Source organism: Linepithema humile, chromosome 5 (genome assembly GCF_040581485.1).
Source record: "Linepithema humile isolate Giens D197 chromosome 5, Lhum_UNIL_v1.0, whole genome shotgun sequence".
In the NCBI taxonomy this organism is placed as follows: Eukaryota; Metazoa; Arthropoda; class Insecta; order Hymenoptera; family Formicidae; genus Linepithema; species Linepithema humile.
The window spans coordinates 5602300-5628578 of NC_090132.1; the positions used below are offsets into that span (position 1 = coordinate 5602300).

General features: G+C 32.3%; 1 protein-coding gene across 7 annotated transcripts in view; it reads right to left on the minus strand.

Annotated features, from left to right (window-relative positions):
• The window catches only part of Nmdar2 (NMDA receptor 2), a 171112-nt gene that overhangs the window by 135728 nt on the left and 9105 nt on the right, over positions 1–26279 (minus strand). The window contains exons 1-2 of one of the 7 annotated variants that reach the window (XM_067355733.1): positions 20160–20474; positions 20027–20082 (exon numbers count right to left, since the gene is read on the minus strand). The exons of 5 other annotated variants lie outside the window; for them this stretch is intronic. The gene's annotated coding sequence lies outside the window, so the exon portion shown is untranslated. Of the gene's footprint in view, positions 1–20026; positions 20083–20159; positions 20475–26279 lie in introns of those variants that run through there. One more of the 7 variants, XM_067355734.1, reaches the window with a different exon arrangement.

The following is a 26279-nucleotide window of genomic DNA, read 5'->3' on the forward strand; positions in this document are numbered from 1 at the left end:
TTAATTTGCTACGAAGTTCCATAACGGCTAATAACCTATTAATTAACCGGAGATGGATTGGGTGAGATTGACGCCGAAACTGATTATTACAGTAAAGTATCGACTTCGTTGCTGCGTTTCTTTTTTCTTTAAGCAATAAAATATTTTGCGTATAATATCTACATTTTAAAATATAATGAATTATTAAAAATTAAAATATGTAATATTACATTTTTAGAGGAAAACTGTATGCAAGAACAATACGATCTGAAAGCCGTTTCATTTGTATTCTGCACACGTTTACGCGAGATCGTTGAGCCGCAAGAAATATTTATGGTGGCTAGAAACGGAGAAACGAAATTGCCGACAATGAATTACATCAAAGTTGATTCGAATTCTCGTTCGACAGAACAGACACGCAGCGTGAAGAAATAAGCCGCGAAGTCAAACTGGAAGTTATATCCGAATCGTCCACAAATTCCGAGGATCGTTAGATAAATTTAATTTCCGTTTGTTCGTAGACCATTCGCACGCGGTATTTGGTCTCCTGCGGCGGTCAAATATACATAAGCGGATGAAGGAAGTGATGCAACGCGACACTTAGCTATGTATATTGTTCCTGCCGTTTATTTGAGTCCTATGCTCTGGTCGCAGTTTCGCAGATTTACGACGACATTTTCGTGCATTCCACGTCGCAAATGCCGCGCTTCTAAGAAAGCTAGTATCCGCGTGTGTAACACCGCAACGAATACGCCAGCGCATTCTTGAGCCGCGTTCTCTTAATACCCAGGAACTTTGTCGGCCGCAGTTACGAAACCTTATACACATACCACGCGAGTTAACGGAGAACCTCACCGGAAAATTTCCGCCGTCTTTGAGCGTACGATGTGAACGCCCACGACGGATATCGCGTGACTCGTGTGTAAAATGCACCATTTGTGCCAGGGCAGTAGCCGAGAGGATGTGTAGAATACCATCTCTAAGAATTTTAGCTCTGTGAATAATTTATGTTGTTGAATCAATGATAATGTAAATAACCATGAGAATTTTGTTAAATATTGTTACATAAATTTTAAATAAATTAACAAATAAAGATTTTATATTAAAAAATGTTCATAACTTCCGAGAATCATTCTGTTTTAAAAAATTCAAAACAAGAGTAAAAAAAATTTATTTTCCATGTGTACATACATTTTGAGATAAAATATTAAACATTACTTGAAAAAATAAAATTAAAAAAAATATATATTTAAAATGTTAAACATTACATGAAAATAAAATACACTATTAAAATGTTACTTCATAAAGCATCTTTATCAAAAAATTTGCAAGCAAAAATTTTTATTTTTGTCATTAACGGAATTTAACATTTTTTTTATTATAGCAGAAGTTTGTATTTTAATGAAAATAAAAAATGTTCTCTAATTAAAATCACAGCAAATACGTTCGCGCGTATACAACATTACCACTGGTAGATTAATATCTTAACTCGCAGTAACTTTTAATTCAACATATCAAAAAGTTTGCTGGAAAAAATACTTTTAATCTCTATTATCAGGTGCGAAAAATAACGAACTTTCGCATTGTTCGAAGTTGCTTAAGAAGAGAAATGTTATATGAACGTTTCCTATCCAAATAACCTAGTTTCAAATCCTAGATTGCACGCCTGCATATTCTTCAATATAATACAATATATATGACTATCCAATGCATGAAAATTCTAACTTCTCTATTCTGTTTTAGAATCAGAGATTGTACATATACAAAAGTCGTGTATAAACCCAAGAACGAGAACAAACTAATATAGTTGAAAGAAAGAAATATAAGGAATATACATATTTTTTTGCCTTCAATTACCAGGTACTGATACTTTGATCTGAAATATTAATATAACATAAGAGAAACACTAGAGAGCAGAAATATCGATAATTCTGTAATTATCGATATTTCTGAAAGTAAAAGAAAAAAAAATCTACAAAACACTTGCTCCTTTATCTTTAATTCAGATACAAATCTCAAAGCATTGATATTGATTTCGATAATCAAGACATCGACATTATTGATGTGATAGTAAACGATAAAGAAAAAATATTTTTAGTTAAAAATTTTGGTTTATAATAATTTAATAAAACCGTCTTGTTGCGAATTTTCAAATAAGTAGATAAATAATAGTGACTGCTTGAAATTCGTATTCTCCGAAAGAATCAGAATAAGATCACAAGAATAAAGGTTAATCAAAGCTGGAAAATGCCAAATATAGATGCAGATATGTCATACAGTACGTCAGGAAATGAAAACGGTAAGGTTGATTATTTGAAAAATGAGATCTTGCAAGCATAAAGCTTTCTCGTGACTCTTTGTACGAAGTATCGACATATGCAATTCTGTCCCCCTTGCCGCGTTTACGTCCTTCTCTTACATCACATTTGCTTTAAAAGTATCATGAGAGATATGATAAAAAAAGTTATTCTCTTTCCCTATTATTCGAACTCGTCAAAAACATGACATTTCACATACGCTAAGCAGATAAAACGGAATTGATTCTTTCAGGGTGTCGCCAAGTGCGTGTCTGTGCAAAGCATTATTGATTATTGGTAACTTCACTCGTTTCATTTGCCCTCAGCTAGTGCATTAAAGTGTTCGAATATTTGCTCAGCGTGGTAGCGGAATCGCAGGCGGTAACACGATGAAAGCCGATTAAAGCATTTACCACGGCGACGAACGATCGTGCGGACGGTATTTGTGAGGAAAGCTTTCGCGCGTAATTCGGTTTGGTTTAATACAACATGAGAAATAATTGATATCTCTATCTTCCCTTTATTGTGTTTCCTGTAAAGATAGCGCGAAATGGAAGTAGATTTTTGATGATTTACACGAGTATGAAGAATACTAAAGCACGGTGCCCTAGTTATTAAATATGTTTTGCTGTCTACTACAAAGAATTGATACTTGTTTAAAATTATAATTTATCATTGTTCTAAATTTAACTAAGAAGCATTTTTCTCGATAAAAAATCGTGTGCAATTAGATATCGCTAAAATGGAACGAAAAGAGGATAAAAAAGCACAGTTCCCTCATGATTAAAATGTTCTTAATACCACGATATACCATGATAGCCAATAAATCTACCGCATCGAGGGAAAAATATATTTTCGTGCGCGTAACACCCACCTAGATTCCATAAAATCCCCTTCGACATTCACAAAATCCCAATGTAAGCTTAATCTCACAATCCGTAAACCAAGAATTAAAATAAAATTTGTGCAAAAGATCACTGTTTGCGCAAAATGCTACTAATAGAATATCGTTGATTGTATTTTAAAATAATCCGCGAAATTTACAAATATTTGAGGTAAATCGAAATGTTAATATGCAATAGTCATCAGTGGATACGTTATTACCGTTACGTTAGTACCGTGAGTAATATATAAATTCTTCAGCTATTTTGCAAATAACAGTGACAATTTACCAAGTTAATGTCTTTTTCAACTACAATGGAGCACCATTGTCAAAACAGGTGAATAGAGTTAGTAGAGCACATGAAGTGAGCTTTCTTGCGCCCGGACGGGATGGGAAAACTCGTTGATATGCAAAGCTTAACTATTTTATGCGCGTTACGACCTGTTGGATCAAAAACTGGATAAAGTGAAGTTATATAGTACTTTAATTCTGCGTCATAAGTTTACCCTCGCGATAGCCGAGGAATCTGCAATTAACGATATTTGTCGAGCTTTTTGTGATGATAAGAAAACACGCATTTCCGCGGATATATCATTTAACACCGTTGTCACGGAAACATGATACCGAACCGTTTATAGAAGAGATAGCTAGCCACTATTAGTTTTTTCTGAGACCGGAGAAGGAATGAAAAATTGTTTTTACAACCTCCGCACTAAACCCGATGTGTCAAACTTCCCAAGTTTATCTCGTAAAGTATTGCGAAAACTTTTCCAAGTAACTGCATAAGAGTATTTGGAGACAACGAGAACTAGGAGGATAACGAAGAAAATTTTCTTGAATTCGTTGCAACAATTACTCAGTACGAATAAAAGTGCAGTTCTTTTCATTAAAAGAAATTGATCTCGAATCCATAATACGATGTGTTGCCGTATATAAACCGGTAAATATTTAGTCAGTATGTGAGCGTTTCCTAGTTTCGTTGACTCGTTTACTAATGCATGCTTTTCAAATATACAGTTTTTATCTTGTTTTATTACTTTTGATATAAATTTTCAATTTTTCTGGTAAATGCTGTAGTAAGAAATATATTTATAAGCATTACAGTAGTGTTTTTCCGACAAGCATTACGCTCATTAATTTTCGTATAAAACTACAGTTTCAATACTGTTAATATATTCTAACAGTATTATGTATAAAGTCTATAAATTTTTAAAACCGCAAACCTGCGATTTAACAGGTATAAGAAGTAACATATACATAAAGTAAACATATAACTTGAGGTAATATCGAGAATCAAGATACGAACATATTATATTTATGGATTTGCGGGTTCTGGAAATGTACAAATCTGTGGACTTGTAAAATTAATATTTCGCGTATATAAAATGATATCTTAATCTTTTTAACGCCGTTCTTTTGATGCCATTAAAAAAAGAGATAAAAAGCTGTTATTTTTGCTTTCGATTACAATTCAAGTTTAAAAAATAATAGAGATTTTTCAATGCAATCTTTTCAATCAGAGGTTTCAACATTGTCACCATCAGGTATTACATGCATAAAAATCGAGGGATCAGAATTTAACATTCATAAAGCACAACACAATGCAACAACACAATGCAACACCATCGCGGAATTTATAGCTTGATTGCTTTATTATGGAAATTTTCATATAGAACGTCGATATATGTACGGTATATCGGAAGTTTCAGCAGAAACTTTTTTTCAAAGCGTAATCCAGCCGTAGTAGGCCTGACTCGTAAAACCGTGAAATCTGGTCTCCGCACGATATCGGGTTTAACGAAAATTGTTAACGCCACTTATGCGGCGAAAAAAAGGCTTTTTCTCTCTCAACACCGGCGACTGTTTCAGAGGCGCGGAAGTTTTTTCGCGGGTATTCGGGTAAAATTTTATTTTGTCTCTTCAAACTTGACGAGGATCCAAAATACAAAAGAAGTTTACAATGTGCGACAATGTTCAAACATCCATCCACAGTGTCATATTATTAACAAAAGATTACTGGAAATTAATTTATCACTTCTAATAAATATTATCTGTAAATAAAAATTTTCGATTTAAGTTTGATAACAAATCGCTAAAATTCACAAATGTGTAATATATTACACATCAGTCATTATTAGAATTAAGAAAATACTCTTATATTTATACATTTTATTCCTGTTGTATACCGCAACATAAATTTTAGATGATATTTTAAATTTAAAATTTTTGAGATATTTTAAATTACAATTTTTTTTAACATTCTAAGATTTTAATTTCATACAATTTGACATGTAGCGGAAAGGAATTTATGCTATAGCCGTACGAGTAAAGTTCGATAATCGTTAAAACAAGGCTAATTCAATCCGCGCGATCTCTTCCATCTGTGTAATTACCATTAACCGATATGGATGTAAAATATAACGAGGCAATGTGGCAATTCATTAACATCTTGTCAGCATGAACATGCTCATGCTTGTAATCCCATCAATGGAAAACACGAATTACGGTGCCAGATTCCTGCGATAATTATTAGCGTATAATTATGCGAAGGATTTATTTAATAATAAGCTATCCTATTTGAATGTATAATAGTTTTCTTTCTTCGCAAAAAGTGTCTGAAGTATCGTATTTGTTGAATTTTACTATATTACCTAATATTATTCATTATTAATTGTTTACTACATTGAAGCATGCAAAATTAATGATAAATAGCATTCGTCAATTTTAAAGTAGACTAAATAAGCCACGCTTACATTATTGAAACATTAAAATAAATTTTGCAAAAGAAATATAAACAAAAAGCTTGTTACGGTTCACTTGTCAAAAGCATTTTTAATGACATTCTTGTTATCAATGCGTGTTCTTTAAATGCACAGTTTTAATCTACAGAGAATTTCTACAGAAGGATCTACCATTTTAAATTTGTTAATTTTCTACAGACTTGCGTATGTGTTTCATTAAATTGTCATTTTCAAACTTTTTGAATTGGCCATACATCTCTACAATAAATCTATTTTTAACTCTTGTTCAATGTAATGGATTCACAAACTCGATGCATTCGTCATGTCTGTTGCCGAGAGAGTGATCGTTATTCAACACAATCCAAAATTTCCAAAAACTCTGAGAGTAGTGCAAAAGCGAGAAATTCGAGAAAAAGCTCGTACAATCCGTCAAGAAATAAATAAAAGCGCAGCCAGTGTGCGCGAATTTCTAAAAGAGTATGACGCGCAGTGGCGTGCTTTCTACGCTCGCGAAAGGAGAAAGAGAAAAAAAAACTAGAGAACCGGAAGAAAGCAGGAAGAGACAAGGAAAGGATGCTCCCTGCGGAGTTACCCCTTAGCTGCGGGCGTTCTGACGCAAGTAGCTCGTTGGACTCCGAGATAAAAAAGCCAGAAAATACGTAGGGAAAAAACAGAGAACGAAGGATCACAACGAGGCTGAGATAACTCTGCTACACGGCTGATCGCTATTAATTGATCGATACTGGTTGATGAAGATTAATGGAGACGTGTAAGCGGATTTCATTAGAAGCGTCTCGCGGGTAAATTTGAGGTGCAGGGGAAGATCTGATTCTCCGCAATGTAAACCTAGGAAATGACACTCGTTCATTTTACCTCGATCCTTCTTTTAATTGGAAACGGATTTCATTACAGGCATGGGTCGACACCAAGATATAGTGAGAGATTTAATTTGAATACTATAATTGAAAATTAACATTATTTGTAAATAAATAAATATAATTATTCCCAAAAACTTGTACAATGAACGAATAAATTATTTTGAAAATAACGTGAATTTAATATCAGCTTTCTTGGTTTATCAATTGAAGAGTTCGTAATAAAAACAACCCTTGTCAATTTTTTCATTTTTTCAAGAGAAGAAAGAAACAGCTTTGACAAAGACTGTAGAAAATTAAATTTCCTAATAATATAAATCAAGATATGTATGAGTTGTTTTTATGAGAATTGATGCAACCACTGTAGGTTTTACCTGTGATTGCTAGAATACACTATTATCTCAATTTTCTCCATTTTTGACGAAGGTTGGTTTTGTTATGAATTCTTCAATTACTGCAATGCAAATCTTAACTTTTTATAAGTATAGTTTGAGTTTCTGTATACAAGTTCGTGTATACATTACACATTTTATAATTACACAAGTTACAATTATTCGTTAAAAATTAATAAACTTATCTTGCCGCACAAATCTGGCTTATGAAGCAAAGTACGAAGCTATAATGATCTAATTATGCAAAAGTAATTATCGACTTCGAGAACAAAATCGAAAAACATGCCGTTTACAATCAGCAATGTAATTTCCAATTTAAATAGAATATGACGTGCAGGCAGAAGCGCTCTCATATTAAACGAACCTGTTTTGAATGCGTCGGCAAATCGGATTTTCCGGTGCGTTAAGACGAAACACCCGGCAAATTCGTTTCATCCGCAATCGAAATCAAATTGCAAATATGTTTATCAAATTCCAGCTACCTCATCCATCGTCCAGTTTTAATTTCAAATTATTACTTGTTATTCTTATTTCAGGCCGTGAAATGAAGGGACACGTATATAAACTAAGTATTTCATTATATCTATTTTGCAACTAATTCACGTAACACGGGACAATTTGTAAATTCAATCCTTGCCAATCCTTTATCCTGCTTACGCTCCAAAAATATAATCATTTCTCGTTGGTATCACGGCCCGATTAATGCTACACGGAGAAAATTTTATATAAAAAATTATTATGTACGGCAGTAATCGCGGACCATGAAGCTGCGGACTGAAAATTTTTACTATGTTTCACATGTGAAAAACATAGAAAAAATGTTTATAATTCCTTCATGATCCGCGGTTACTACCATACATAGTAATTTTTGATATAAAATTTTCTCCGTGTACATATTTCAGTTATTTCATTAATCTTAGTCAGTTTGTTTATCTAGATAGTTATTATTCCAATACGTGATCTCGGCTTCTATCGCAATAAAATATACATGCTGCACTTTTTTATTCCATCAGCAATAAATATGTCGCAATAGACAAGCCCTTCCATATAGCCGAAAAATGACAAAGACACGAATGCTAAATCAATATTCCAATACCAGTTACGTATGGCCAAGGTAACATACTAATAATACTAGTTAATATTCAACACAGGAAGTGATACACAAAATTCGTAACGCGTATATGATATTCAAAAATTTTTAATTGTTTTAATAAAGTCACATTAAAACATATCACCACGTATGTCGTTTTAACAAATCATATTTTCACCCATGATAACATTTCTCATATTTAAGATTTATCATAGATGTAAAAATATACAATTTTAAGTTTGCAGTTCAACGATTTAACGATTTACTAAATCTTTCACCCATATTTTGTTCATACCTTTCAGTCATTTATAACAAATATCTTGTAGAATTTTTTTTAGGTTTACATGTAGAAAAATAAATATTTCTCGATTCTATAAAAATTTTTCTATCTCTCCGCATATCGAATTAAATCGAGTGTTCTACGTGCTCGTGCGTCCAATGCTTACAAAAGAAGAGAGACGTTGATTCAGATGCGGGTCGTTTAACAAAAAAAAGAAGACAGAAAAATAGACACGTATATCGATCAATGTGCGCATTCTAAACAACCGTTGACCTACTTCTACTGATTAACTGTGATTGACATTCAGTTGACAAATGCAGCACCTGCCGTATATGTACATCTAACTAATGCATCAAGTGACATCATGGTCATCGAAGGTGCAAATGACCCTTTACGTTCTCTGCTGCTAGGTCCTTTATTATAGCCCAGAATATAACACATGTAGAAAAGGTATAGAAACTTACTTTAAATATAGACCTGTTGTGTTTATTGTATTATGTTATATAATTTTGTTCTCTTTCTTTTAAAAATATTATTCTATTGTAACTCAATTTTAAATATAATAATCTGCCACTATCATTATTAAACTTAACAGATATTAGATAAAATTCGTAAATAATTTTACAATAATGCCGTAGAAAAAAAGAGATACCCTAATTCCAATGTGGAAACATCCAATTAAAAAAAAGGAGTAAAAAACATGAGGAAATTGAATCGTGTATTATAGAGGAGCGGAAAATTGCCCGCTTGATATAAAATACAGTAAAAGCGACTTTGTACCCCGAATCTACAAAGAATATTCGTACCGCATTTTTCTTCGTCAGAAAAATCGCGTCATGACGTCGAGCACAACTTCTTTAAACAAAATTCACTGTGAAAGAACTCGTAATCCTATATTTTTACACACACTTTCGAATAAATCAGCCGCACCATATTTATCCGATGCGCAAGAAAAAGTCGCGCGGTTACGTAAAAAACGCGCGAATGTAGTGGATGCAACGGCGCGAAAAAAGCGGCTGAAAATGCAAATATCCCTCTACATTGCCATACCCACACTCTCATGTTTACTCTATTACTCTGGTTCCTTTTCAACGCTGCACTCGTTCGTCGTTTGATTTTTACATCCTTTAAACCGTTGAAGGTCGGCTCGATTTTCGCGTTTGAGCTGTGAGCGAACGTACAGGCACGTTTGAACATTGGTAAAGTGCACCATATTAAAAACGCGAGTCCAAAGTTTTTTGCAATAATGTGCAACTATATTCGATACAATCTTTATACTTTGCTGACTAACGGAGATTAATGTACGTGAAATATTTTATAAAATATCGTTTACGGAAAGATACTTTCCAGAGATAGTTTAAGAGATTTTAGAGGATAAAATAATTTTTCTACTTTTCTATGTCACACATTAATCATAAGTAAATATCTATTATCTATGTTGTAACTGGAATATATCTATAAATCGTATCATAAATTTTATGGGCTCCGATACAAGCGCGATGACGTAATATATTGAAGCGCTACAGGATCGATGCGCCACTTTTTAAGTAAAGAAATGCGACCCTCTAGCTACAAATTTTTGTACTGTTAGCCTTTTACAAAGACGACAGTTTATTTTACATCCTCATCGATCACGTTAAAAACGCATACACTATAATCCAAAGATATAATCGTAAGAGAAGAGAGATAACTATATAACATTATATGTATATACAATATATAGTTTCTCTGTCATATATTATTAAGATAATTTTCAATAGTAAATAAAGACAATATTCTTCTCTATTACGGATAAATGTTGAATCAAATTGAAAATAAATAATAGAAATAAAAGAAAATATAAAAAAAAATTATTATTTTCTATATATACACATTTTTCGCAAAAAGAATTAAGAAAAATATAAAATTAATGTAAAAAATACTCTAAATTTTTGATAATAAACTTAATATATCCCATAATTTGTTATAAATTGTAATAATTTCGTAATATCTATTTATTACGTCATTAATATAAATTATTCCATTATATCACTCAATAATTTCAACAAAATGATTCGACTTTACTTCGTTATTAATGGACTCATTTTGAGGTAATCATAAGTTTTGATAATATTTTTATTCGCTTTTCGCTGCTTATGAGAGAATCACATCTAACCAGAGTATTCTTATATGTATAAGGGAACTGTAAACAGCAGGGCAAAAACCCACTTACCATTCTCATCTTTATTCTGCATTTTTTCCATTAACTTGTTCTTTATGGGCAGTTTTTCAACCGACACAGATGCCTCGGAATTTACAAATTCTTTCTGAAAGATATTACAATCTCATCACGCAAAACAAAGATGAGATCAAAGCCGTGCTTCCCAGTAAAAAGAAAACGTTTGAGGTATAAATTACGCCGCGAAATAGAAATTGCAAATATTATCTGTCATCCGCAGACTTGATCGAAGTTATATGCAATTACCTATCAGCTAGCACTTTTGCACCGCATGAGAGATGTTTTCCGACCTGCATTCCCCTTAAACGCAAAGTAATGGAATACCTCGCCTAGCTCATTTATCTACTTAAATATGAAAATTCATAACTCTGAAAAGAGAAATATTCCTTGCACAATTTTTCGGAAATAATACGCTGCAAAGATAATTTAATGATGTGCAAGCTTTTATCTCTGAAACCATTAACTTTCATTATTAATGACTTTATCATTGATCATCCTTCCTGTATTTCTTTCCAATCTCGTAAAATGTTGAATATTTTAGCAAGGCACCAAGTTTATAAATTGCAAATAAAAATTATTACTTGTTAAAATAAAGTTAAAATATTTGATGTAAGAAAAAAAAGATAAACAATATAATCTTGTCATTTTTATTTTTGAAATATCGGTAAGCAGATATTTCAACTTTTGCACTAGCAAAGTAATTTTAATCTTATAACAATGTCGTGGCAATGCCATCTCTTTGTTGATACTGTTGCTATCGCAGAAGTACCGTGCCATTTCCGACTATGCGTTACAAAGCTCTGACATTTGTGAGAAAAAAGGGCGCGCAGTCACCAGCGCGAAATGCATCGTCAGCGTTGCAACGACGATATAAGCAACAGCAATAAATACTTATGTTTACGTAGCTCCCTAGTGGACGGTACCGCAGATGCATTCTTCGCGTCGTTAACACGCGCAAGTGTGCAAGTGTGCTTCGGCAACACTGTTGCGGTTAAATAATCACTACAGCGCGATAATTAGTTCGGTAATAATCATTGTGTGAATGTGAATTTTGAATATTAACATTGCCGTTTCCGACGTTCAAAATTGCATCAACAATGCAATGATTAGTTAGTACTCATAACATTAAAGCGTAAATCAAAAATTTATTTGTAAAATAACTCGTGTTTAATTATGTTACGGTTATTTTATTTAAATAAAACAATTAGAGTGGAAAATCAAAGTTATCAACGTTAAATCATTGTTACATTTTAATATACAAATTAACACAATAGAAATATCAACCATAGAAATTAAATTCGATCAGCCAAATTTACTACAATTTTATTTTTGCACAAAATTCGAGACGGTAAATCAAATAATATTCATGAATATATTTGTGTATAATTGTTTTATGAAATTGATATTTTATTTTTCAGAGTTTTGGTGTTGGAATAAATTTTGTATATAAAATATTTAATGCATAATTCTTCTCTCTCTTCTCTTCTCTAACAATACGATATCTAACGATATTTAACTGATTAATTTTCATGCAAAACGCAGTACGAGTGATATGTCAAGTATCGAAATTAAATCATTTAAAAGAGATATTTACACTAATGTATAGAATCACATCTGACATTTTAGAAAAAAGGAGGCCAATACCGCTTAATATTGAATAAGATGTTAGAAATAAACATAGATGATAAAGACGGGAGCGTATTGAATATCAAAGGTAACAAGTACTAAAAACGAAAATTGATACATTCTACACTTCATTTTGCACAAATTTGCTTTACAACAATTCGTCCTTTATGGCATAATCATTATTTTTCATCATTATGATAATGTAAGACAACATTTGTTATAGGCATTTTCTGCCTTTGTAAAGTTGCCGTTTTATTGCTATGCCGGCGAAACCTCACACTCCTTTTCCAAGCTTTACCTTCAGAGAATAAATGCAAAAACGGTCAGTAGTGAAAAGGCGCGTACCCGAACAGGCAATAAACCTCGTGCGGAAAATGATGAAAATAAAAGCTGAATAAACGTTGGTTCAACCCTTTGGCGAGTTTCGTCGATGAGCCTCGCCAACGAGTCGCGCCGAGACGCGCCATCCCTCGCGTTTTCTCATTTTCTCTAGACGGCGAATATTCAGGCTTTAATCCCTGCCTCAAAATAACCACCTCAGCAATGTGAATGAACAATCTGCCTATCAGATTTCTTGCTTCTATAATATTAATATTTAAATGCATTCATATGACGACACACACGAATCAGCATGTTTCTTATCTCTTTCAAGCGATTGATCCTTTATCGAGAAAATTTCGCGATATACTATCTTCCATTAACTGTACAAATATCAGAAGGGATGGTAACTTTCTCACGTTCATACGATCCTCGCAGCATTTGGGGGCTACTTACTGATATCTAGTCTCAATGACATATTGGGATCGACCCCAGTATCAGCAATCATGCCGCAACGTCGATCAATATCCTGTTATATTAGTGCTATACATCACCAACCGCGTTTGCGCATGTGAAAATGTATGTTTTAACAAACTGTGTATATAAGTTTAATATATTAACTTCTTTCTTCAAAGCTTAAGAGCTTTAATAACCGAGTTAAATTAAAGACTGAAATTAAATAGAAGACACTTTCATAGTAGTAATAATTAAACATATTCTTTGTAATCCCAAATAAAATATCAAGAAAAAGAGAACTTAAGAATAAATAATTTCTCCATTTTCTACAACTTTTTATATGTGAGACATAGTGATTATATCACATTTAAACAACTTTTATCTTCTCTCATTAAGATTTAAAATTAAAAATACTGCAAAATTGTTTTGCTCGAAAAGAAAAATGTTAATTTAATCCAACATATAAACTTCATTATTGATCAAGGAAAATTTGTTTTGCAGTATTTTAAATTAAAAAGTAAACTAAAAATTTTATTACTATCTAAAAATTAAAATTTATCATTTTACTTAGCACATATTTAACATAGATATCATATTAGCATATCTTTCATTTTTCATATTAAAGGCTTCGAAATTTTACATAAAAATAGATTTATTACATATCTAAGAATTAAATTCTTTATTTTTATCTCCAAGTCTTTGTTTATGTTATTTTTCTGTTGTAAAAAGTCTGAGACTAACTATCATTATAGTATTGTACTAATATCTACGCGTTGCTCAATATTCTATCATAATTAGTTCTATATTAAATACACAACGTATATACCTTATATCTACCTCTCTCAACGTACTAAATTTGACCCTAAAATCGCACATCGCGGCGATTAGTCTAATCAGCGCTGTCTATCAACATGCTACTCCAGTTTATACTGGCGATAAAATATTAATTTACTTAATAAACAGCAGAAAAACATCCAACTTTAATTAACAATTTTTTTTAAACGACAGAGATATGCATCGGAGTGCTGTAACTTTGGAGTTGTCCCTTAGAGACTTGATGTCATTTCTCGGATGACATGATAGATAGAACATCGCAAATCAGACTCATATTTCCTATCATATATTATATATATACAATATATACAGTATATACAATATTTGAAACATTATAAAATACTGTAGTTATATTAGTTTTATTTTTTTATAAGAAACTCTCTCTTTCTCTCTCTCTCTTTCCTTCTCAATCTCCTCCCTTTCTTTCTTTTTATCTCTGTGTTTTATCGCGTAAATCAAATAAAATTGCAACGTTTGCAGAGAAGAATAAGAAACTGGACATTACATTCTTTCATCCTAAATTGTTTTGATTTAATGAATACTAATTATAAGATGGGTATCAAAATATCCGACTAATTATAAACTGCCAAGAAATTATTAATGGCAAAATATTTTCGCATCAAAAGTTCAATTTTCTTTTTAGCTGGGTCAATATAATTGTCGTATCGGCTTATTTTCCCGCAAATAATAAGTACCATACGCAATATTTTTTTGCGCTTTTTTTCAAAACGCCTGCCAGAGCTTGATGCCGTAAGCGCGGCTTTATAACTCCGGTGAAAATTATTCCAGCCGCCAGCTACTCGAGCATTATTTATCTCATCTCCTTTGTGTCGTCAACGGTTGTGGTTGACGTTCCATTGGTTAGATGGTTGGCCGTTAATTAACATCGTTAACTATCATCTCTGCTGAAGGCGCACAAAAAAGGTGCAAACGTTTGAATTTTCTTTGAATGCCAAGACATTCCAATGGAAACTTTTCTTTCTCACTAATATTTTATTTAACATTCAATTTTATTTGCTTAAATCATGCACAATGATAAATGATGTATAAATCAGTAATATGAGTAATATGAGTAAAATCAGTGATGATTAAATGTGGTTAAATATCGTTTGTTAACAAGAGAACTACTTTTACTATTATTTTCTATTTATTTTTGTAAATTGAACAATCAAGGATAATTTATCTTTACTCTTTGTGTCAGCCTGTCATGTGTTCCGCTCGACATGAGGATCATTAATTAACAACGTTAACCGCAATGGTTGCCGAAGATGGGTGATTTATTACGACGGAAACAGCGCGAATGGAACCGCTATTCTACAGCTACTTTTTTCCTTAATTATTTTTTAACATAACTTTGATTTCTAGGTAGAGTATATAATTTTCCTCGTTTCATTAATTACATGCAATCAATATAAAATTTTTATAAGCGCGCAAACTGATTTATAAATGTTACAAGCAACCAGATGAAGTTTTTTTCTTTGATAAAAGTCTTTATCAAGATTAATTATAATTAACAAAATTAAAGTAGTTATTTTTATTAATAAAAAATATTGATATATTATATATTTTGATCACAAAATTATATTAGACATATATAAGAAATAAGATTCACAATAACAGAACCTGTTCATCAATAGCGAAATATTTGTCAGGATAACATTATGAAACGTTAATCAAGATCGTTAATGTTCGCTTCACTTCATTTATTTTATCCTTTGTCCTGAACAACATTCGCTCTTGACTACGTACGTGACTTGCTCCATGATGAACACCATTAATTGTTACAAAGGCATTACAGTTCCATAAAATAACGATGACCAGAAAGGACTGATAAAACAAACGCGATGAGACAACGCGAAAGCTTAACTGTCAACTAATATTATTATAACTAATAGAAAAGTGTTTTAATTTTATTTTTAGAAGCTTTTATCAAATTTCACATGGTAAAAGATATCTAATATGTACACGTTCTCGTCACGATTTGGAAAAATTTAGAGGAACTGTATAATCGATAACTATTTTTAATAATATGGGCAATATTTTGACATAACATTTTAATATAAAAAGCATATTTATCATATTTATTAATTATTTTTCAAAGAATAAAAAATCTACATGTTAACGTATTGTAAAGCAAGATTGTAATTCTATATTTAAATTATATTTTTTATTTATAGCAAAATTCTGTTAAATAACAAATCAGCAAGGTGGAACACAATAACGAAGCTACAACGTAATATGCAGTGAAATCAATTTTATTAATCAAACATGTCTGCATTTGTTCAATAGCAAATAAATTTGTAAGCGTGCTTTAGCTGGCCCGTTTATCTACCTCGATATTCTCTTATATAACTCTTTCACTTGGTCATTAATTCCTGCATGTACAGTATTACAATTACTGATTATAACTGGCGTGTAAAATGATGAATTGAGATAACAATGAATAATGAATTTGTCAATTTCAAGAATATCAAGCAAACTTCACGTATATCATTCCGCAATTCCGTTTAACAAAAGTAATTTGTTAAACAAAGATGCATCATGCAAATTTTTATAAGCAAAAATTTTAAAAAATTAAAAAAAATTATTTAGTTTTATAAATTATCTATCTTAATATTCAGTGTATAGAAAAAAATTACATAAATAAAAAGTTTAATAATATATAGTGAAAAAGTATGTATAAAATATGTTGCGCATTTTTCCGCTAATCAATCAAATTACTATGCCTCTCCACTTGATAAGTTAAATATAATTTTACCTCATAAATTTACGTAGAGAAAGAGAAAAAGAGAGAGAGAGAGAGAGAGAGAGAGAAAGAGAGAGAGAGAGAGAGAGAGAGAGAGAGAGAGAGAGAGAGAGAGAGAGAGAGAGAGAGAGAGAGAGAGAGAAAGAGAGAATTGAGAGAAGTTCGTATTTTCTGAAGTTTAATACCTTCTAAATTTGAACTCAGAAGTTCGAAGTTATTGCTAATTTTGTGCTTGTTCTCTTTTTTTAGGAAAGGACTTTACGATCACAAGTTTGGACCGTGAAATCGAGCCGTCGCGCCATTAGGCCAATCAACTCTGGCGACAGCCACTCGAGCTTCATTTATTTGAGCACTTTGTGTCCTGTCGTTACCCTCCATATGTTCGCCTGTGGGCGTGTATAGGTTGATAGTTAATTAACAGCTTTCGTCGTCTAGCCTTCGTCAGACCCCGAGGGGCAGTAATTTGCACACTTTAATAATAAATATTCAGTTGCCGCAAATATGGTTGCGGTAAATAAGAACTTTTATGTATGTATAACGTAATTATCGGCTAAAATTTTTATAAAAAATTCAGTTCTATACTTCCAATTATAGATGTGTTTGTTATAGGTTTGTTTGTTAATAACATATGGAAGATATGAAGAATAAAGTTTATCTAATTAAACCAGCAACACAAAATTTTTATGATTAAACAAATCTATACATATAGTACAATTTGAATGTAATCCTACCAATCAATACTAATAATTTATGACTCTTATGCATTTAATAAATGAATTACGTACAAAAATAAGCGCAAAGATTTGTTGAAGTAATATGAAATGCGAAATAATAAGGCAGCAAACAATGATTACGCCGGATGGAATAATAGCACTGACAATAGGCAGTAACGAGAATGAAATCTCACTCGCCTGTTTGCTTTACTCGCATTTAATCCGGAAAGTTCAGTCAGTTACATGTAAATGTGATCCCCTGAGATGTCGAATTATATATCAAGTGGCGACTCGCGAGCTAATGGCCATGAAACATACAATTAAAGTCACTTTGACACAGGTAAATAAGCAATTAAACCGGCCGCCTTTAACAATGCAATATACCAATAGGACAGTATTTTGTGCATGTATCCAATTTCATTCAGATTATGTGTCATTTGCAATTATTGTTTAATAATCAATACAACGATATAATACGAAAAATATCAGCGTTGAAATACGTTCACTGTTATATGTACTACGAGAGAACGACGAAACTTTGTTAAAGTAAACATTATTGCTGATTGTGCAATAATATACATATTACAAGTGTTTTGCTTTTATAAAATATTTTTAATCTTCTTTTAAAGTAAATTTGTTCTTGTAAAAAAATGTAATACACGAGAATAAACTAGTTGCAAAAATAATTATATGTGATTGTACATCAAAGTGATACTAATAACTCGATTATATTGAATTCGTATGAACCGATAATATGCTTATTTTAAGCTAGCACAAACACACGAATGTATAATTAATATTATATTATCTACCCTTTATTTCATAACAGTATTTATACACAAGCTACTAAAAAATTTAATATTTAATTATTCTTATAACAACGATAAAAAATAAAAATAAAAATATACCAGGCACAATAATTTAAACACTTAAAAAATTGATACAAAGTATGAAATTACTTTGTTGTCGTTTAACACGCAGTTCCAAATACTAATTTTTTAATTTAATTCTATCAAGTCTTTTCATTACATTTTTTTACGATAAGATTATTAGAATTTTTATGCCATTTATGTATAAAACACGTTTGGAGAATATTAAAATGTGATCAAAAGGCGGTAGGAATCTACTGTCTTCTTCCAAAGCATTAAGAAGCGTCGTCTTTGTAACACCTCACAATTCGCTTCTTAATTAAGTCACACTTGCAGAGTACCCTTGTTTCGAAGTATGCAGCATTGGTATACACAAGAGTCCCACACTAAACAGAACGCGAATCGATACCTGATTGCGTCCCACCACCAAGTAACTTGGATTATCGAAACAGTCGTGATCAACGTCTAGCCACTCTTGTATGCACTATTGCAACAGCGTCTGAGATAACCGGACATTGTTATTACTCTTTATTCGATCAAACAACATACGATTGTGCTAATGCGCGTTTTATCAAAGCGTGACTTTCGACGACGCATGAGAAAATAAACAATCACAAGATTAATAAAAAAAATTAAAACATTAAAGATAAATATTTTAGTTGTTTGTATTATGTTCTTATTAATATTATAGTTTAACTAAGCAATAAATATTTAAGCTAAATTTGCTAAAATTTACATAAAAGTAGTTTATATAAGGAACACATATTTAAATTCTTGCTTTTCAATTCATCAATTGTGCTTCTTAAATATTTTTAATTATTATTAACCTAAAAATAGATTTCTTAAGATCTTTTTAGCATTATTTCATTGCTGATTATTTAATTATATAACATAAAACGCGAAAATTCCTCGATAGTAAATACAGAAATACTACAGAAAGGAAATGTAATGCCTATCAAATTGAGATAAATAGACTACTCCACTGATCTTGTAACATCAGTAAAATACTTCAACTTTAAAATTATTTGCCTTGGCTTTCGCTACTCATAAATTAAAATTATTTTTTTGGTTACCTATAAGTTATTCTTGAAAGATCAATGCATATCTTGCCAATTTATTCCCTACACAACTCAATGATATATCATATTCAATGTTCAGATTCAGTTTTTACAGAATTTCTGATATCCCTCGCAATTGCCTTTAAATCGTTCCGCGCTATAAATCCAACCTGTTCTGACTGTGTATTACTTCTTTTATGCAATCTTGAAAAAATTGATCCACACATCTATATTACTATCTATTATCATCTATTTTATTATATTAAATTATGTAGTAATATCTTAATATTTCATTTGCATATAGATTAGAGATTCAATTAATTGATACTGTTTAATTTAATTTTATATCGTGTCCTTTTCTTCTACTGTAATATAACATAAAAAAATTTAATTATCTGCAGTTAAAGCGCAATTTGATTCATCATCGCTAATCGATTTATCTATCGGCTTTATTTATCGGATATACTGGTTCAAGATTAATGCGTAAAGTAAAGAACGAGATTATTCCGTAATTTACGACAATTCAGCGTCGCTAATTTCCTATCGTTTATTAAGGAAAGCACTCCCGTTAGCTTCTCGAACTAAAGCCGCAAGTCTTACCATCCATTTATTTTACACATTTCGGACCGCAAGGTCAACTCTCCTACATACCTAACTACGTCAACCGTCCGGCGCCAACTCAACCATTTGCACAGCAGTCGCTTCCTCTACGAGACAAAAGCGCGAATAGTTTACGTGTTTCCCGATATAAATCAAAAATTATAGCACAAGCGCAGGAACTCACCCCTCGTCATCTGACAGTCCGACAAACGTTTGTCTTGTTGAGAAAAAATTACCAGTAAACACTCTCGGATTCTCGAGCACGTACGTGACATCCGTAGCCGTCGCTCCCGTAAAGTTGTACGAGTAATCGATAGTTGAGCGAAAAATTGCGGCAAAGTTCTTGAAAAAGTGTGCACGAAACGACCCGTCTTCCTCGCGAGTTCCGCGCGCGACTCGTGAAATGAGATCGAACGAAGACAGGGAAGAGAACAAAAGTGCTCTCTACGGAGAGGCGCGCAGTGGGCGGCCAGTCGCGAGACGCGTACCAAACCCGACTGAAGAGCGACGATACTGTCCCCGTGACCGCGCCCCCGCCCCCGATTAAAACCACCCGCGCACGCGTTTCGCCCCGAAACTCCGGCATAGAATTCTACGTCTTCGGGGCACCACCTCTCTCTGTGTCGTCTCGGTGTACCGAGCGTCTTACGTGGATCGCGATTGATCCTGGATATCGCGAGGAAAATCACGACCGTGCAATTGCACATCTTCGCAAAACTCGGACAATTAATGTGCAGAATGTATTCGAATATTCGGCGGGAAAACGGCTGATATATTTTCCTTGAAAAGATAAACGTGTTGGGCAGAACAATGGAATAAATACGGCAACCATTTATTCTGTTTCTCGACATTCCATTTAGGCTTTTTATAGAACACGATGGATAAATAGTTCGAACGAGCACACCTGCATGTAGGTATGTGACCCATATGAGAAAAGAGATCATCCCAAATATAAGTTATATTTTTATCCTTCTGAAAAATAAAGGGTTCGCGGAAGTGCTTTGTATAAAAATGAGCTATTTTATATTCTTTCCGAAATATACTTCCCCTTCTAGTACTATGAAAAGTCTAAAATTCTATGTATAATAAACATATACAAGAAAAACAAATATACGTAAAACTTTCATTTTTATTTTCTTTTTTTTTTACCTATGACTTATATCAATATTATGCTCAATGAAATGAAACAATCCTTATCAGTTACCTCACATATTTGATTTTGCGTTGAATATTGCAGCAATCATAAAGTACAAGAGCAAAAATTATTTTTAGTAAAATGTTTTGTATTATTGAAAGCGCTTCATAAATATGTTTTTAACTTTTCCAGAAAGATAAAGTTTTTGTAAATTTTTCATATCAAAGTAGGTTTACGAAAAAATATTCAACTTTCTTTAAAAAACATTAAAGCTATAAAAAATCTACAATATTGCAAAAATTGTATTTAAATATTTCTTTCCTGTATATTGCGTGTTCTTTATGTTTTACTAAATATTCCAATATTTTGCATAAAATGCAAAATATTGATGATATGCACATCACAGATGACAAGCCGTGCTTTGTTAAATATGTATCTTAAAGCTTCTAAATACATAGTAAATGTTAATCTTCTCTTATTCAAAACTTATATCAGGTATTCAGCTAAATCATATTACACGACGTTTAATATAATTATAAGTTATAACATCCTAATATACCTAATTAATTTCTGTAACACGTTGACGACAGTAGAAATTTCTATACTTCGATATGTGCCTCTACCTACGTCACAATAACTTCTGTACATAATTCCGTACTTATGTTTCTCAAGGGAGGCCGTATAACGCGTTAACGCGTTAACTCATAGTTAGAATATATATCCTTGAGGATTACTCCAGGAGAATACAATGTCCGTGTAAGGTTGCGCCATGCTGTGAAGGAACAGCCGGGAATTCAAACAGCAAAGCACTGCTGTCGGAGAATACAACGTGCAAGACAAAAGGCAATGACAGTGTCGACACGAGTAATCTGTATAAACCTTTGTTCAGAAAGTTTGTTTGCAAAATCATTGTTTTTATCTAATTTTTATTTAATTTTATAAAATTTATTTAATTTTATAATTTTGTCTCACATCCTAGTTCTCTTTTTTCATACGAAATACTTTTCAATTATTTTGTAAATAATTTTTAGTTACAATACAAATTCAAAATATTGAGAAAGCTGTTTTTTAATAATATTTTAACGATGCGGAGAGTAATATTTACAGAGGACATTACGTATAGATTTTATTAAACATAAATTCCAAGCCTTATGCATTATTTAAAAATAACTCAGTAAATATATTTCATGACAAAGAGAGAAAGAGAGAGAGAGAGTCAAATAAGTTATAACAAATAAAAATTCTGCTAAATCCAGTGAAAGCATCATTAGAAGCTTTGTTAAGAGATAACTGCATAGCTTATATAATAGGACCATTTATATTCCTCGACAGGGAAGCAAAATTCCCGTGTAAGAGGGGAAAATTGTAATGACTATCTGTGAATCTGTCTGAAAGAGGCAAGTAGGATAAAAAGGACGGATCGATAAGTTGGGCACATGACATCGTTTTTAAATATTCTCATAATGTAAAAAATCGTACAAAAAATCAAGAGTATAGCCAAAAGATTTTACGAGATCTGGAGAAAGAATGTAGAAAAAGATGTCGGCAGAAACGTGCTAACGCCCACCGCTTTCTTAAGAGGCTTTTGTTTTCGACAGTCTGACGCACTCTCTACTTTCGCCACGGCGAGGAAAATAAGATTTCTGGAAAAGGCTTTCGACAATGTGTTTTACGGGTCGTTGCATTCAAAATACCGTAAGAATGTTTGATTTTAAAGCTAGTTTCAGGCTACAAAGAAAGAAACGTGAAACTATTTTTGTAAATGTAAAATACTAAAGTAGAAAATAAAATTACAAGTTACTTTGTGAAACTGTAGGAAATCAACAATATTGACGAAAATTAAATTTTGATTTAAAAAACACTAATGTGTACGTTTATGTGCATTGTAAGCCGAAATTTTATATTATTTTATATCTTCTTTTATAACATGAATTAATATTCACTTATAAGAAAGAATAATCATTGGCATCATGTTAAAAACTGAAGAAAACTGTTTTTTTTTTTACACAAAACATTTGATTCCGTTAATTATTGTAATTGCATGAATCTGGACGATCGGGGATATCGATAAGGGACTCATATTTTCGGCTAACGATCGTATAATTCACATATCCAAAATTACTGTAGTCAGTCATGGATGTAACGCATGAAACTTTCTAATCGCCAGGAAGCTGTATTGAATTACAGTTCTAGTTAAACGTATGTTATCCGGCAGCAGAGGCTTTGCCTATTATAAGCTAACCGTTGCGGCTGGAAGACGCCGTAACCCTTCCATGATGAAATTCCGGAACTAATCTTTGAGTGTACGATTTTAACTAAGTTCCACGTCATAACGGGTGCAAGGTTCTCGTGCGACATCGCGTAACCGTAATGTCGACCCAAGGTGTAGTAGTCTAGGAGGAATTCCAGTTTCCCTGCTAGTCACCGGAGCTAATTAGCAAAATACCAATGGCACCGACCAACTTCCGTTCGTAAACGATCGCACGCGATGTAACAATTACGCCAATTGGTCAATATTAATTAAGGGGAATAATATACATTGCAGAAAAAAATTAATTTACAATTAATATATAAGTGATAGCGTTATTTTATGTTAAAAATGTTTGAGTCAAGTAGGAAAAGAATTTATACGAGAGAACTGTATTTCTGTGCTAAAAATTTCCAGATTACACATTATTAAATCGTTAAATTGCATTCATTATTTTTTTATTTGGTGTTGATTTTATATCTCATTGTATATATTATTTTAAAATTATATTAAAAAATAGCTGTCCATGTTGAAATTCTTACTAATATTGTATTTTTAAATAGTGCTACAGCATAAACGATTTGAAAAATATAATGTTATGTGAAATTTGTACTTGCCTAAATACTCTGCAAGATGCACTTACAAGGTTGAGATAAATTAACATACATATATCCTGAAGCTATGCAACTCAAGTTGTCTACATACACTTCAACTCATATACTCTATATGAACGCTTGATAAATGACTTTAAGATACTCTCACGGTTACCAGGAAACATTCAAATATAGCTCGACATATATCAAGCAAAACTTAGTTTAGAATGGCAAAGGGTAAAATATCTATTAACTATCGTTCCGCCTCGCATCAATCTCGAATCGTACATTGAATGGCTTCGCACCTTATTGCTTTCGTATCGATTGGTCCAAAGTTTATATAAATTGTTCCAACGTTAGCGAATATCTATACCTTTATTCACGTATTCGCTCGGACAGCAGCAATCAACTCGCTAAATCTATTCCGTCATGTCAATATAGACTACTACTATTAGCATCGCCACTATCCGTGATCACTCGTTCGTACGAGTAAAAAGCTGTCGGTATCTCGAGAAGATGCGGAAAGTTACGAAATCACAGCTGACGGTGACGCTCGGGAATGCGAAACTTGTAAATTAATTAAGAAAATTCCGAGACGACGCGTCGAAATTACGCTTGCTAAGATTGGATTTAGTCATCTCTTTTTAAATGAGTCTGTAAAGGCTGCTTAACTTCCAATTTATTATTTGCAATATATATACTGCAATATATAGACTTCTCTTTTCTTTTAAATATGTTGTAATTACATGTCCAAAATTTTCAACTTAAACAATTTTAATAAATTTAACCCAATTTTGCTTAAACACTTTACAATATTCAAATATAATTAATGAGTACAATTCTATAAAGTTATTAAATTAATAATTTCAAACTGCATTATTGATAAAATTATAAAAATATTTTGAAAAAGAAATCAATATTCTCACAATTTAAATTTGAATAGAAGAGTAATATTCAAATTTGAGAAACATTCTGTTACCATGTAGAAATCAGATGACTCTACTGAAAAACCCCACAGATGATGTTGGGGTTTCGAAAGTAAGGTCAGAGCTGAACGAGTATTGACCCTCGACTTATGGTAGTCGATTTGGCAAAAACACGACCGACGTTGGCATCCTTGTTGGTATGTTCAACGAAAAGGACGCGTCCCAAACGACCCTTCAACGACACTGACACTCGTCGCGACTTGGAAGGGCATCGCTTTTTATCGCGAATAGCTCTTGGCGACTTTCGGAACTGCAACAGGTACTTGTTTTCGAGAAATCGCGAAATTCTGACCTTCCGGTGGTGACAAAAATTCTCAAGAAAACTCACTCATCAATTAATGGATATTACAAGGTGACAGCGCCTTCTTATGAATTCGTTCACGGGATTTTATCCAGAGCGTATCTCGTTGAAAGTTTCATGCGACTGGTATTATTGATGGGGATTGGATGCAAATACAGTCCGACGGTGACAGAACGCTGGTCTTTTGCGCTTTTTCCGCGAATTCATTTACATGTAATTTCAATAGAAACGAAAAACTGCAACTCGATATTAAGCTTTTAAAACCGCGTTACTACGCGCATAAATGAGAAAGCTTTGTGATTGTCGTGAGTTGTATTTGTTATAAAATATTTGTTTATTAGAAAATGTAGGACGAACTCTTTAAACAGCAAGTTGTTTTTGAGCAGCTAATGCTACAGTTGAAAGTTATATGCTGAATGTGCTGAAATAAATTTAGACTCGAAAACCCGATAAAGCGTTAGCTTCATTTAAATTAAAAGTTAATAAATATGTTAAGTATTATGTATGTCATAATTTTTCAAAATTATTAAACTTATATCGACAACACTATCATAAATATAAATATTAAAACAATGGACACACACGACAGATGTAAAAAACATTGAAAACATTCTTAGTTTTCCGCGTACGTTTACGCCAATACTAGCCGCCGTAAATCTATATTACGCGTGAATAATAGAATCGTGTAAGATATACAGTGTTACTTATCAGAAATACGAAAGAAATTTATCGCCCAACGTGAAACTTGGAAAATGTATCAGATAACTACATTGTAAGTTTCCTTAATCAAAATACGTGCACGTTTCAGTACAATTAACATCGCGTATAAGATCTACTTTATAACGTTACCAATGCATACCTCCAAAGTTTTACTCGCCTAATTTTGCACAAAGTTTCATTCGACCGTTTTCCGTACTTTTTATTTGAAATACATCAAGATTTTCATTTTGCCGTATTCAGAACTATGCTACGATATTTGAATGTTAAAACAAAATTCAGATTGATCTTAACGTTTGATACAGAAAGAGGAAGCTGCCACAC